Source organism: Phacochoerus africanus, chromosome 4 (genome assembly GCF_016906955.1).
Source record: "Phacochoerus africanus isolate WHEZ1 chromosome 4, ROS_Pafr_v1, whole genome shotgun sequence".
NCBI classification, from domain to species: Eukaryota; Metazoa; Chordata; class Mammalia; order Artiodactyla; family Suidae; genus Phacochoerus; species Phacochoerus africanus.
Window position 1 is genome coordinate 12,322,151 of NC_062547.1, and position 13,571 is coordinate 12,335,721.

Consider the following 13,571-nt stretch of genomic DNA (forward strand, 5'->3'; position numbering starts at 1 on the left):
GCCACTATGGTTCCACTGAGAATTCCTGCGTTCTGCTGAGCGCGGTGACCTCCAGGCCCCTGGGGATGGAATTCACTGGTTATCCTCGCATTTCCCCCCAGAGAGTACTGGCCTTGTCGAGGTCCTTCTGCCACTGTTCCAACCATTCCCCTTGAACACCGACCATGCCTTGTTTTGAGTTTTCCGTCTCCTCATCTATCTATATCATATTAAGAAGCAAATGTAATTAAGGGTAAAAGAAAGTTCATACTTTGCACGTCGGCTAGCACCCCAGTCTGGGATCACAGCGGTTGTTGTTTCTCTACGCCTCTCTGCTTAGATGTTGTTGCCAGCCCTCTGTGTACCCTACCCCTCACATAGAAATAGGGCTTGCGTGTGACCCACTCTGGGAATTAAGGTGTGAAGTCACTTTTTTCCGATATCGAGCACCGCTGCCCCCCGCCTTCTCCTCCAGATGGACTTTGCTGGGCCTGGGTACCTGGGTTGTTGGGGAGCTCTGCTTTTTGGCCTTCTTTCTCAACTCCTGGCCCTACCACAGAGGGGAGAGTGCAAGGCTGCTGCCTGCTTCCTGATTGTCAGACAGATAGACGCAGAATGTCAGAGGGCTTCTCAGAGGAATTTCAAAAAGCCACACGTGGATGAATATATTAATAAAGAACAACAAAAAAAAGGGAAAGTCATAACATTGTCCCGAAGGTGTTTAAGATAATAGGAGCCCATGTACAAATGAACTGTGTTCCAGAAGAAAATTTGGCTCTTCAGTGGTGGTTTTTCTACAGTTTCAGACTTGACTCTCCTGGGTCTGCTCTCATGGGAGAAGAAAAGGAAAAAAAAAAGTGATCAGAGAATACTTCTAAGGAATAAAAGAAAAATGCCTCCTCCACCCGACGGGTGCTTCGTTGGCACTTAGAACACATGTTTAGATGGGCGTGGTTTTTTTGAGGCTTTTGAGGATAAAGCTCTGAATTTTTAGTGAGGGTGATGGTTAGGTATGGTACCTAAGCTGCGGCTTTTAAATTTTCTTTTCTGTACCCAGGACAATCTGACTAATTTTTGGCCCCAATTACAAGGTCCTGAGACCTGGAAGGACTTGAAGGTAACAATAGCCAGTTTTTGAACATTCCTGAGAAAGCTGAGGACGCGGACGTCGAGGTGAGCAGCAGGTTGATGACCTGGGTTTTCCTGATTTCACATTTCTGCTATTGCTTTTGCTCCACGATAGCAGTTCGGTAAGGCCAGGAGCTCAAAGAGCACAAGAAGTGTGGGTCGAACTGAACTTGGAATCCTCGTGTCTTCTCTTTCTCAGCTGTTTAGCTTTAGAAGAAAAACCATTTAACAGCTTTTCTCATAATATATCACTGTGGCAGAGCAGGTTCTGCTGTGTTGGGAGGAGCAATGGTTTCGGCACATAGTAGGTGCACAGAACCTTCATCTCAAAACTCCAAACCCCTGGTTGCCCTCAATGGCCAAGAAGTGTGGGCGCTACTTTGCCCACACACCTGTGCAATGTGGGTCTAATCCTCTTTACTAGTCTGTGGCCTACCCACAGTTCGTAATGTCAAATTAAAGTTCCCGGTCAAGTCTCCCTCAACTTTTTCCAATTAAACAATCTGAAGTTTGTGAATGGTTTCTACTCATTTAGTCGAAGAAATATATACTAGAACAAAATCCGTGTCTATAAGCAAGACATTATCACCACCTTGTAATTAATAAGAATAAGTCAATAATAATAATTATAATCATGTAAATTTAAATAAACATAATAATAATAATCAAACTTTAAAATATCACTTACACTTGTGGATGAAGTAATGAGGGAACTGCAGTAAGGTGGCAGGAATTAAAAAATAAAATGTAGGAAGTGCCATCAACAAGATCAAAAACAACAAAAACCCCCCTTCTAATAATACTAATCCTCACTTTTCTTGCTTAACTTGGTTAACAAGCGTCTGGGAAATGGCACCTCCTTAATTTGGAATATCAGTTGCTATCACCGAGTCCCCCCCACGTTCTTCGAAAATCATGTTGCAATGCTCATCACAATTAAACGAAAATTAATTAGTATTGAATATACAGTGTTGTGTTAATTTCTGCTATATAGCAGAAGTTTTTTTTTTTGCTAACACACAAGACCACAAACCATTCTTTATTGTCCTTTTCCATATTGGTGTTATCACAGGGAATATTCAAACCTAGTTCCCTGTGCTTAACATTAGGATCTTGTTGGTTTATGGTTTATTCCAATACGCTATCTAAGAGTTTTGGCATCTGCTAATCCAAACTCCCCACCCATCCCATCCCTCCATCACTTGTCCTCTCCCCCCGTGGTACACGTCTTTTTTTTTCTATGTCTGTGAGTCTTTTCTTGTTTTTGTAGTTGCAGTTTCATTTTGTGTCATATTTTTAGGACATTCCCACATATATGGTGCTATCATAACGGACTACCTATCACAATTTAAAATGCACATGTTCTTTAATCAGCCTATCGTGTTTTTCACTTTTTATAGATGAATTCCACATATTTGCCCGAAAATGTGGGTATCAATGCAGCCTTATAAGTTGCTATAAACAATGTTGGTGTTATTATTGCATACGAACCAAATACACTTTTTTAAATGCCAGAGGATACAATTGTGGTGTGTCTGTACCGTGGAATAATTATGCAGCGCATCACTATTAACTAGGCTTCTACATCCACTTGGTTAAGGAACCAGTTTTACTATTTATTGGGTACATGTAAAAGAAAATACAGACTGAATAAGTATAACTGTATGATATGGCTGTGTGATATATAGGGGTAGATATATCCTAAGTGCTTTGTATTGTACAGGCTAACTTGTGGAAGGGATCAGAAAGAAATTTCAGGAGAGGAAAACTGAGGAGACTGGGAGCCAAGGATGAGAATTTGGAGATACCATCTGGTAACAGTCATCTTTGGGTGACCTTTTGAAATTTTCTCCATGTGCTGTATTACCGCTTTTTTAAAAAATAAGCAGCAAACCAAAAAGAAAACCCAACCAAACAAGAATAAATACCTTTGTCGCAGAGCTGCCACAAACACAGTGAGCCCTTCGCCCAGCTAATGTGCCTTCGTGTGCCTACCATTCTTCTTTTGGCTCACTTGGCTTTCTTGGATTCTCACTTCTTTGGCTCTCTCTTGAGGGCTGTCCCATTGCGCAGCCTCCCCTCCGAAGGCGTCGTTTGTCCTGGAAAAAAACAGGCTGCTCTGGCTTTTTTCCTTCTCTGGTTGCTTCTGTCTAGACACATGCCGTGAATCTCCCCTGGCTCGTGGAGCTCAGCTTGTATGTAGCCCGCTGCGTGGTGTCCTGGCCGGCCAGCCAGGTCACTGGATGGTCAATTGCATCCTCCTGGCAAGTGCAGACCCAGCCCTCGGCTCAAGGGATATAAATGTCTCGCCATGACTACCGGGCCTGTATAGAAGTACGACTGGGGCTGCCTATGAAGACATTTTACCTTTGATTGTACCAGGAGAATTTGTGTTTATTCATTCACTTGTTTCTTCACACTGATTGATTGGTTTGTTTTTTTTTGTTGTTCATTCATTCATTCATTCTTCTGAACCAGAGAAACAGAAGCGATGGTCCAATGGGGTTAATATTTCAGGGTGTGCCTTGGAATGTCCACTCCCTCTCCTTTCCTTTTCCTGGACCCCTGGATAAGTTAGATTTTTATCATATCCTGATGCACGAGAGAATAATTAAACCAACTGAACATGTTGTGCATAACCAGGGGCATAGCGTCCTGAAGGGGTTTACAATTAATGACCATCCCTTTTCCTCTCTACTGGAAAGGGTCGTATACCAGGTACTACAAGAGGCATTAGTTAAATACATTTGCGATGATTCTTATTTTCCCTTGGCTGAGTTTTTTTTTTTTTTTTAACGCAGTACTAAATCCTTATTATTGAGGTTTTCAAGTGTTCCATTTTTTCCCCCGTCAGAGTGGTCATCTTGAAGAAAAGAGTGCCTGTGGGCCTCGCCACTTTCGTCTCCAGTCATCAGGGGATCTTGGGCGAGGTTTAGAAGAGGCTGCCAGGAACCCCACTCAGCATTGGCAATGCCTCGGGCTTGATTAAGCTTTGGAAATACCTTCCATTTATTCCATTTCACCTGTTTCATTGAACACCTACCCGGGCATGATCGGCGATCTGTTGGTAGACGGAGTGGGGGTCAGTGGATGGGTCTTGAGGAAGGGGGATTTTGTGGACTGTTAAGTGGGGAGTTTTTGAACAAAAGAGTTGGTTCTATGTGTGCTGTGCACTGGTGAAAAGGAAAAGAGAGACGCGGTAGGTTAAATAAGGCGAGTAGAGTACTTTCGCCGAACAATTCTAGTGTTTGTGAAGCCCGGGAGATTTTGTTAGTTCGTGTTCATGTATGACGGTATAGGTACATAGGTTCCTGGGGAATGGTAAAGTGTGCTGAGATTACATGGTACTTGATACGAGAGCTCAGGACGTAGGATTAAGGGATAAGACGAAAAGGTCTGAAACCTTCCCCCCACCGCCCGGCTGTACAGCTTTGGATCATCTTTCTTCTTAATGTATACATTTTCCCCCACCCTTTGTTCTGTTGCAATATGAGGATCTAGACATAGTTCTCAATGCGTTCAGCAGGATCTCCTTGTAAATCTATTCTAAGTTGTATCTGATAACCCCAAGCTCCCGATCCCTCCCACTCCCCCCTCCCTCTCCCCCCCCAGGCAGCACAAGTCTATTCTCCAAGTCCATGATTTTCTTTTCTGTGGAGATGTTCATTTGTGCTGGCTCTTAGATTCCATTTCTAAGGGATATCATATGGTGTTTGTCTTTGTCCTTCTGACTCATTTCACTCAGGATGAGAGTCTCTAGTTCCATCCATGTTGCTGCAAATGGCATGATGTCATTCTTTTTTATGGCTGAGTAGTATTCCATTGTGTATACATACCACTTCTTCCGAATCCAATCCTCTGTTGATGGACATTTGGGTTGTTTCCATGTCCTGGCTATTGTGAACAGTGCTGCAATGAACATGCAGGTGCATGTGTCCTAAAGACAACTTTCTTGATGGATGTTTCATCCAAACTGGATTTTATATAAATATATTTCTGTTTGGCCGACAAGGCGAGGACATTCTAACCAGCGAAGTAGCAAGGACGAATATAGAGAGGTATGAAATAGGATGCATAGGGTGATCATAAAAAAACACAGCATAATATTTGAATTGTCATAGGCTTTCTAAGGAAAAAATTTAAAAATAGTGAAACTAGAAGTTACTACTTCTATTTCAAAAAAAAAATCCTCAGCTTGTTTGAAAACATCCAGCAAAATATAAATTTCTAACAAACACTCTTGCCTACAAATTGATAAGATATTTAAACACCATGAAATTAAGTGATGTATAAAAGGAAGAATTTATTATTAATCATAGAACTGAACTGGAATAAATTGTTTGATCTTTTATCTTAAATGGGATCTTCACGGAACAAAACGGGGTAGTGCACCATTGCTGCCTAGGGAGTGTATTTTCGTGCAACTGTTTCAACTATTTATTTTATTTATTTATTTATTTATTTTTGCTTTTTGCTCTTTCTTGGGGCGCTCCTGAGGCATATGAGGTTCCCAGGCTAGGGGTCGAATCGGAGCTGTAGCCACTAGCCTACGCCAGAGCCACAGCAACTCGGGATCTGACGCCACGTCTGCAACCTACACCACACCTCACAGCAACGCCGGATCCTTAACCCACTGAGCAAGGGCAGGGACCGAACCGCAACCTCATGGTTCCTAGTCGGATTCGTTAACCACTGTGCCACGACGGGAACTCCTCAAGTATTTTGAAAAATATTTTTGATACTGCATTCGTTGTGGTAATAGTTTCCTGTGCCTGCTTCTTCCAAATAATCCCAGCTGTTATTTAATAATTATAGGGGCTCTTTCTAAACAACTGGTTTCTTTGATTTTCGGTTACCACAATTTGTTCAACTATTGCATTTTTTATTGTTGTTGTTTTTTTACAGCTGCACCTGGCATATGGAGGTTCCCAGGCTAGGGGTTCAACTGGAACTGTAGCTCCAGCCTACGCCAGAGCCACAGCAACCTGGGATCTGAGCTGCATCTGTGACCTACATCACAGCTCACGGCAATGCTGGACCCTTAACCCACTGAGCGAGGCCAGGGATTGAACCCGCTTCTTTGTGGATGCTAGTCAGGTTCCTTAACCACTGAGCCACGATGGGACACCCCTATTGTATTTTTTTAAGAAAGCATTTCTAGTTGGTTTTCATCTTCTTCTCGGGTCATTAAGTATAGATAGAGATTTCAATCCAGAATTATCTATAACCAAACTCCATACTGTCATCTTCATCGTCCATGCATTCTGAAAGTATCTGAAATGTGGCACAGTTTCTCCTTGCAACATGATGCTCGTCCTCATCAATTGCTGTTCTCTTCTTCTGGTTGAGGAAGATGCCCATGTTGAAGAATGCTGTGTCTCTGAGTTGAAATTTTCACACAACACATGCGTAGAAAAAGGATCGTTTTGCAATTCTCCATCCTCGTTGGAATCCTGAACCTCTCATCTTGATCTCATGGTTTAAATGATTCAGAAAAATTTGTAATGCACCAGAACAAATACTAATATTTTAGTACCTAAAATACTACAGGAGTTCCCACTGTGGCTCAGCAGGTTAAGAACCAGACTAGTATCCACGAAGATGTGCTTTCAATCCCTGGCCTTGCTCAGCGGGTGAAGGATCCAGGTTGCTGCACGAGCTGCGGCGTAGGTGGCAGATGCAGCTCAGATCCGGCATGGCTATGGCTGAGGCATAGGCCAGCAGCTGCAGCTCGGATTTGACCCCTAGCCCAGGAACTTCCATGTGCCACAGGTGTGCCGCCCCCCCAAAAACACAGCAAAACAAAATACCCAAAACAGAGAAAAACAAAACAACACAAACAAAAAAATAGAGTATAGTGGAATGTTTTTCAGCTGTCACCATCATGAAACACAAGGAATTAATTTTATTCCCCTTTTCTCAATGACAACAGGAATGACAGATGACCTTGATCACTACACCATACCTACCACGTCTACTCCAAGGACCTGAAGAACTGTGAGGAATTCCTTGGCTTACCAGAAGTCATCAACTGGAAACACATTTGCAGATCCAAAGTAAAAGGAATGGCTTATGTACTGGCTCACATCTCCATCTGCAACAATTTCTCCTAGAACCGTATCCCTTTGTCCAAGCTCCACACCCTCACCCTCCTGCTGTCAGTTTTTTGTATTCAGCTGCAACCCTACCTGGAGAGGGGAAAAAACACCCTCGAAGCTCGCGCAGAATGGGCTTCCTCTAGAGAACCATAGCATAATCCCCTGATAGCCAAGGATGTATGGCATATTTTGCAGACATATCAGGATCCCTTAGGGTGTACTGGGTGTCAGAGCAGAGCTTTCCCTAGGGACTTCATTCCTCCTGGATAGGATGGCTATGTCTCAGAACCCCCCCGCCCCCATCATAAGGAACACCTGTCATCACTGTGAGCACGCCCTCAGAATCAGACCACCTAGAAGGCATTTGCCTGTTACTTGCTGTGTGGTCCTAGCCAGTGACTTATCCTCTCTGAGATCATGCTTTTCATATGTACAAGTGGGGATGATAAAGGTAACTACAAAGCAAGAGTACTGAACAGAGTAATGAAATGTCTTTTTTTTTAATTTAATTTAATTTAATTTTTTGGCTAGACCTGCAGCATGCAGAAGTTCCAGGGCCATGGATGGAATCCATGCAAACGCCGTGACCCTGGCCACATCAGTGACAAGGCCAGATCCTTAACCTGTTGCACCACCAGGGAACTCCTAAATGAATCTTGAGATAAATTGCTTAGTACAATATCTGGATGCTTCAGTTAACGTTCACCCTCTAAGTCTCACAGTCCACAATTGGTCTGGGCTTTGCAAAACAGTTCTGCTAATAGCTTCTGGGTTTAGCTGTACATTTGCAGTCAGTTGACAGGTGGATTGTGTGTGTCTGAATGACGGTTCTGGCTGTCAGTGCTGGCTGTGCGATATCATGATGGGAGTATGTGTCCTCAGCAGACTGCCCTAGGCCTAGTCACGTGGTATTGGCCCCGTGTAACCAGGAGCACAAAGTATGACAAGCCCCAATGTGCAAGCACTTGTAAGCCTCTCCCCCCATCAACTTTACTCTTTCTCTGACAAATAGCATGATATTGCTTATTACATGGAATCTAAAAAAATGGTATAAATGAACTTATGTTGGAAAGTAGAAATAGACTCACAGACATAGAAAACAAACCTATGGTTACCAGACGGTAAAGAGGGGGAGGAATAATTAGGAGGCTGGAATTCAAATATACACAGTACTGGAGTTCCCGTTGTGGCTCAGCAGGCTAAGAATCTGACCATTACCCACGAGGATGCGGGTTTGATCTGTGGCCTCACTCGGGGTTAAGGATGCACAATTGCCGCAAGGGTGTAGGGTTCAGATGCTGTGGCTGGACCCTGCATTGCTGTGGGTGTGGCGTAGGCCCCAGCTGCAGCTCCAATTCGACCCCTACCCAGAACCTTCCATGTTCGCATGTCGGCCCTAAAAAGAAAAACAACATCATTGCATTTCTCCTTATGACCCCACCTAGGTTCTCAGTCCAGCCTGAATGAGGTAATACAAAAGCTTGCAGCCGCTAAATCCTTCAACGTCCAGCAGTCAGAAACATTCTCTACATGACGCTTGAGACAATAAAGGAACTGGCTCCTTCCCTGCTGGATGAAAAGAACTTGTCCCTTACCGATGGTAAACCCAAGGCCATGTGAGTTTGGTAAAAGCTACCCCTCACTTATATCTCCTCTCACCCCACAAACAGCCTCCCAAATTTCTCCTCCCTTTCACGTGGCTCCCCACCAGCATCTCCTTGAAGGCAGCCAGAATAATCTTCTCCTAAAAAGGTCTCTCTCCCCTCCTTAGTATACCCCCACCATTTCCTTTCTCATCTGGTGTACATCAGGCCTGGGTAAACGTCTCTGACCTGTCTTATTCTCTCAGCTCACGCACCCCCCAAAACGCCTTTTAGTCTCTCCCTCTGTCATTACAGGTCCACTCGCACTCCAGGATCTCCATTCACTTTTTCCTCCGCCCGCTCTGTGTCTCAAGATTACAGAGGTAAGAAGAACAACATAAACCTCTTTACTCACGACCTGTGCTTTTCTCTTGGAACCTCCCTAGTGACCGAAGCAGTTTCAACTCTCATCCCTGGAACCTTCCCACGCTGCCTTGGTGAATGAATTATGGCAATTCGGTGGCAATGAGAGGAGCCAGAGATTCATCGAGCGCTGCATCCGGAACTTCCCCTCCGTCTGCCTGCTAGGGCCTGAGGGACCCCGATAGCTTGGTCCCTGATGGACCAGACAGGAGAGATGCGGATGGCAGCACCAAGCTTGAGTACCGGGCCCAGGCCTCGTCACCTACGTCATCTTTTCCCATTCCCAGGCTCTGACCAAACTCGGTTTCCCCGCCTATACTTACAACGAGAAAAAAAATATTGCAGCAATGAGTCACACTCTGAATCACATACGCATGCCCTGTACTGGAATCAGTGGAACTGTGTGCCTCTGTGAAGCAGCCCTGAACCCAGGACAGTGGGGAGGGGCCTGAGGCTGTGGGGAGACAGAGGAGAGCCTAAACTGTCATTGTAATCATCAGTAGAGTAGTGGATGCTGTCCGTATAAAAGGTATAGCCAATATGCCTATCCGGGACCCGGTCATTTAGAAAAAATGAAACCACCCTTTTAGAAACGATAAAACTGGACTTCCTGTTGTGGCTCAGTAGGTTCAGAAGCCCAAAGAGTTCCATGAGGATGCGTTCAATCCCTGGCCTCAGTCACTGGGTTAAGAAGCCAGCATTGCCGCAATGCTGTGCTGCTGTGGCTGTGGTGTAGCTGCAGCTCCGATTGGACCCCCTAGCCTGGGAATTTCTGCATGCCACAGGTGAGGCCTTAAAAAGGAAGAATAAAACAATTATACTCTAATGAAAAAAGAAAGAGAAGAGAGAGAGAAAGAAAGAAAGAAGAAAGAAAGAAGGAAGGAAGGAAGGAAGGAAGGAATGAAGGAGGAAGGAAGGAGAAGGAGAAAGCAAAGCAAAACCCGCCAACACGCCCTCCCTCCCCCCAACACGCCCTCCCGCACGTCCGGACTCCTTACCGGGGATGCCGGTCCGTCCTTCCTTCCGCTCCTAATTCCGTGAATGAAAGACACGGATAAGTTACCATGGGGGTCTAGGAAGGTAAGGAACGGGGGTAATTCCATCAGAATTTTTGTACCCAGACAGGATATCACCTTTGGATTAAAATAAATGAGAACTGAAGAATCAGATTTATCAGCAATGCAGTGATTGTGTAGGCTGGGGGGTAAAATGGGGCAGACAGACAAAAGAACACATTGTGTGGTTTTGTGTACAGGACACAATACAAACAGAAATGAAACCAAAAGGGAAATGGGGACTGGGAAGGGGACCCAAATCAAATTGCGTTTAACCTCCGCTCCGGTAACACTTCTTTTTAGAATACTCTTACTCTTACCTTTGAAAAAAACACAAGTACACAAACCCAGCGACATGCAGCCAGCATACCAAAATCAATGAAGAATACAACAGCATTTCCTACTTTTTTTAAAAAAAAAAAAAAAGAATCCAAAACAAGTCCCCAGACGGATGACATTCTACTCGGAGTACAATCTGCCTTGCACATTCCAATAACAATTCTTAATCTCCACAAAAAGAAGTTGTGTGAAAAAAAAACACAAAAGTAAAAGTGAGGGAAGCGGGGTTGGTCAAAGAGAAGAGTTTGGTGGGTGCTACAAATAATGATTTCCTTAAGATTCATCTGATTTTAATCAAGGAGGTAAAGCGACCATACTCCAACTGGGTGCCTGGTGAATGGTTAACATTAATTCCAAGTGATACAATACAAAGTGCTGGGCAATATGGCACAGTTAAGAGCAATTGGAGGATTTCTGGATTTAAGCATGTGGGGGAAAACGTTGGATAACCGGGGAAGAGAAGTCCAAAGAGTCTACAAACGAATAGCGTGTTAAAAATGAGAGTACAATGTAGAATTAACATGAACACGGGGCAAAAAATCAGTGAATGATCTGCGTCTGGTGAGGTATCAGTTTACCAGTAATGTCAAACGGTGAACTAAATGGTAGCGATAGGTTACAGTGGTGATTTAGATCACTATTGTGTGCGTGTGGTGCCCTCACTTATGGATGTTACTGTGCGGCATATCATGTCGTGGGCCCACTGTCATGAGGGAGGGTTTTGAACGGTCAATAATTGGGTGGGAAATGGAGGGGGTAATAAGGTGCTGCAAAAAAATACGGTCGCGTGTCAACCAGCACACACACAAAAAAGGATGTTAAAGTGGTCCATGTAAAGCACACACCGGAATGTGGTACTCAAACATGTGGACCTAGTGAAGGGGACCCCACCATAGGGTCAACAGGTAATGGGTCACAGGTGACTTAATTAAGGTTGCAATTAGGTGTGTGTGTACATCATTTGTAGGAGGGTTAAGTGGGTCAAATTGTTTACAAACTGCAAAGCAACAATAAGAGTGAATTTTATGCTCATCATGTTCCAATGGTCCAATAAATAATCATAGTAATACCAACGTGACTTTCTGAGACTCTATGTTCATTTTCTGAGTATCTTTCTCTGTGTCAGTATAGACTCGTGGCTCTTCACACATTCAATATAGTTCAACCGTAGCCCTCACTCTCCATTATTACAGCTTTAGAGATCTTGGTTACTTTTCGTGAAAAGAAAAAAGGAGTATTAGAGGTCAAGACACTTGTGATTTAAGCTTTTGTGTGGAATGCCAACAGTAGCACTACCCACTACATTGAGTAGTTACAGTGAGTAAATGAGATCATGCGTATAAGCGCTGCTGTGTATACAGTCTGGTCCACAAAATATCCAACGAATGTTGTCTATCAGTATTATTATGACTAAAGTAGTGAAAATACGGAATGGATTCTCTGATTATTACAATTCTTCCAAAATTGGTGAGGAATTTGCTTAAATTAGTTACTTCAGAAAAGGCTCAGATGGTTCACACAGGATATTCCTTTTAATTTCCCTTCCAACTCTTCTGACATCGTTTTCTTCCTTCCTTCCTTCCTTCCTTCCTTCCTTCCTTCCTTCCTTCCTTCCTTCCTTCCTTCCTTCCTTTCTTTCTTTCTTTCTTTCTTTCTTTCTTTCTTTCTTTCTTTCTTTCTTTCTTTCTTTCTTTCTTTCTTTCTTTCTTTCTTTCTTCTTTCTTTCTTTCTTTCTTTTTCTTTTTTTCTCTTCTTACAGCCGAATCTGCAGCATGTGGAAGTTCTCAGGCTAGGGGTCGAATCGGAGCGGCAGGTGCCAGCCTACACCACAGCCCAGCCATGCAGGATCTGAGCCGTGTTTGCAACCCACACCACAGCTCACAGCAACACCAGATGCTTAACCCAACTGAGCTGCAGCTGCCAGCCTATGCTGCAGCCACAGCAACACTGGATCCGAGCCGCATCTGCAACCCATGCCTCAGCTTGCTGCCAAACCTGATCCTTAACCTACTGATTGAGGCTAGAGATCAAACCTGCATCCTCATGGATGTTAGCTGGGTTTTTAACCTGCTGAACCACAACCACAAGTCTCTCCTCCGACATCTTTAATATTTCTTAAATCTTCCTTGAGCGAGACTTCCCAGCCGCATTGCCCCTGCTTATGAGCCTTATGGATGCCAAAGATACTGTAGAGTTCTTTGGAAGGGGCTCTCCAATGTCTCTAAAGATGAAGGGAAGATATTTTATGGAAAACAAGACTTTTCGGCCTTGAGGGGTTTACTTGTGGGCCCTCTTAGTGTGCTGATTCCTTTACGGTTTGAGGTAGGTGGTGAGAAAACATCCTGGCTACCCCAAGATTTACTCTTTCAGTCTTCAAGTGTACAGACCTGAAGTTTCCAGACCCTGAATCTCATCGCCCAGTTGTCTCTGCTAACGTTCTTATTTGTTTTAATTCCAAGATGTCCTGTCTAGGGTAAATAATGATGCTATATCAGGGCCTTTCGTGAGGAAAGATAAGGCAAATTATGTCGAAGTGCCCTAGAACTGTTACACGTTGTATACTTACCGAATCCTGCTTTAATATGCCTAAATCTAGTGCCTGGGGAATGCGGTAAAAATATGGATTGGGGGAATTCCTTGGTGGCTCAGCGGGTTAAGGATCGGCCTTGTCACTGCTGTGGCTTGGGTCACTGCTCTGGCATAGGGCCCATCCCTGGCCTCGTAACTTCTGCATGCTGTATGGCCAAAAAAAATAACCAAAAAACAAACAAACAAAAACCCCCATGGATTAGGGGTCAAGAGTGTGTCTGAGGTACAAGGGTGGCTCAGGCCCTCAGCAGATGGTATTGGGCACATTACAGCAACATGGTAGATTTGGAGTTCCTCTTTAAATGTTTTCCATTTTTCATTTTTTATGGTTGCACTCATGGCATGTGGAAGTTCCCAGGCCAGAGATCAACCCGAAC

At 44.0% G+C, this 13,571-nt stretch overlaps 1 pseudogene; it reads left to right on the forward strand.

Annotated features, from left to right (window-relative positions):
* Window positions 1-7,041: 7,041 nt before the first annotated feature.
* LOC125124415 (glycine N-acyltransferase-like) lies at window positions 7,042-9,676 on the forward strand (annotated as a pseudogene).
* The last annotated feature ends 3,895 nt before the right edge of the window (window positions 9,677-13,571 follow it).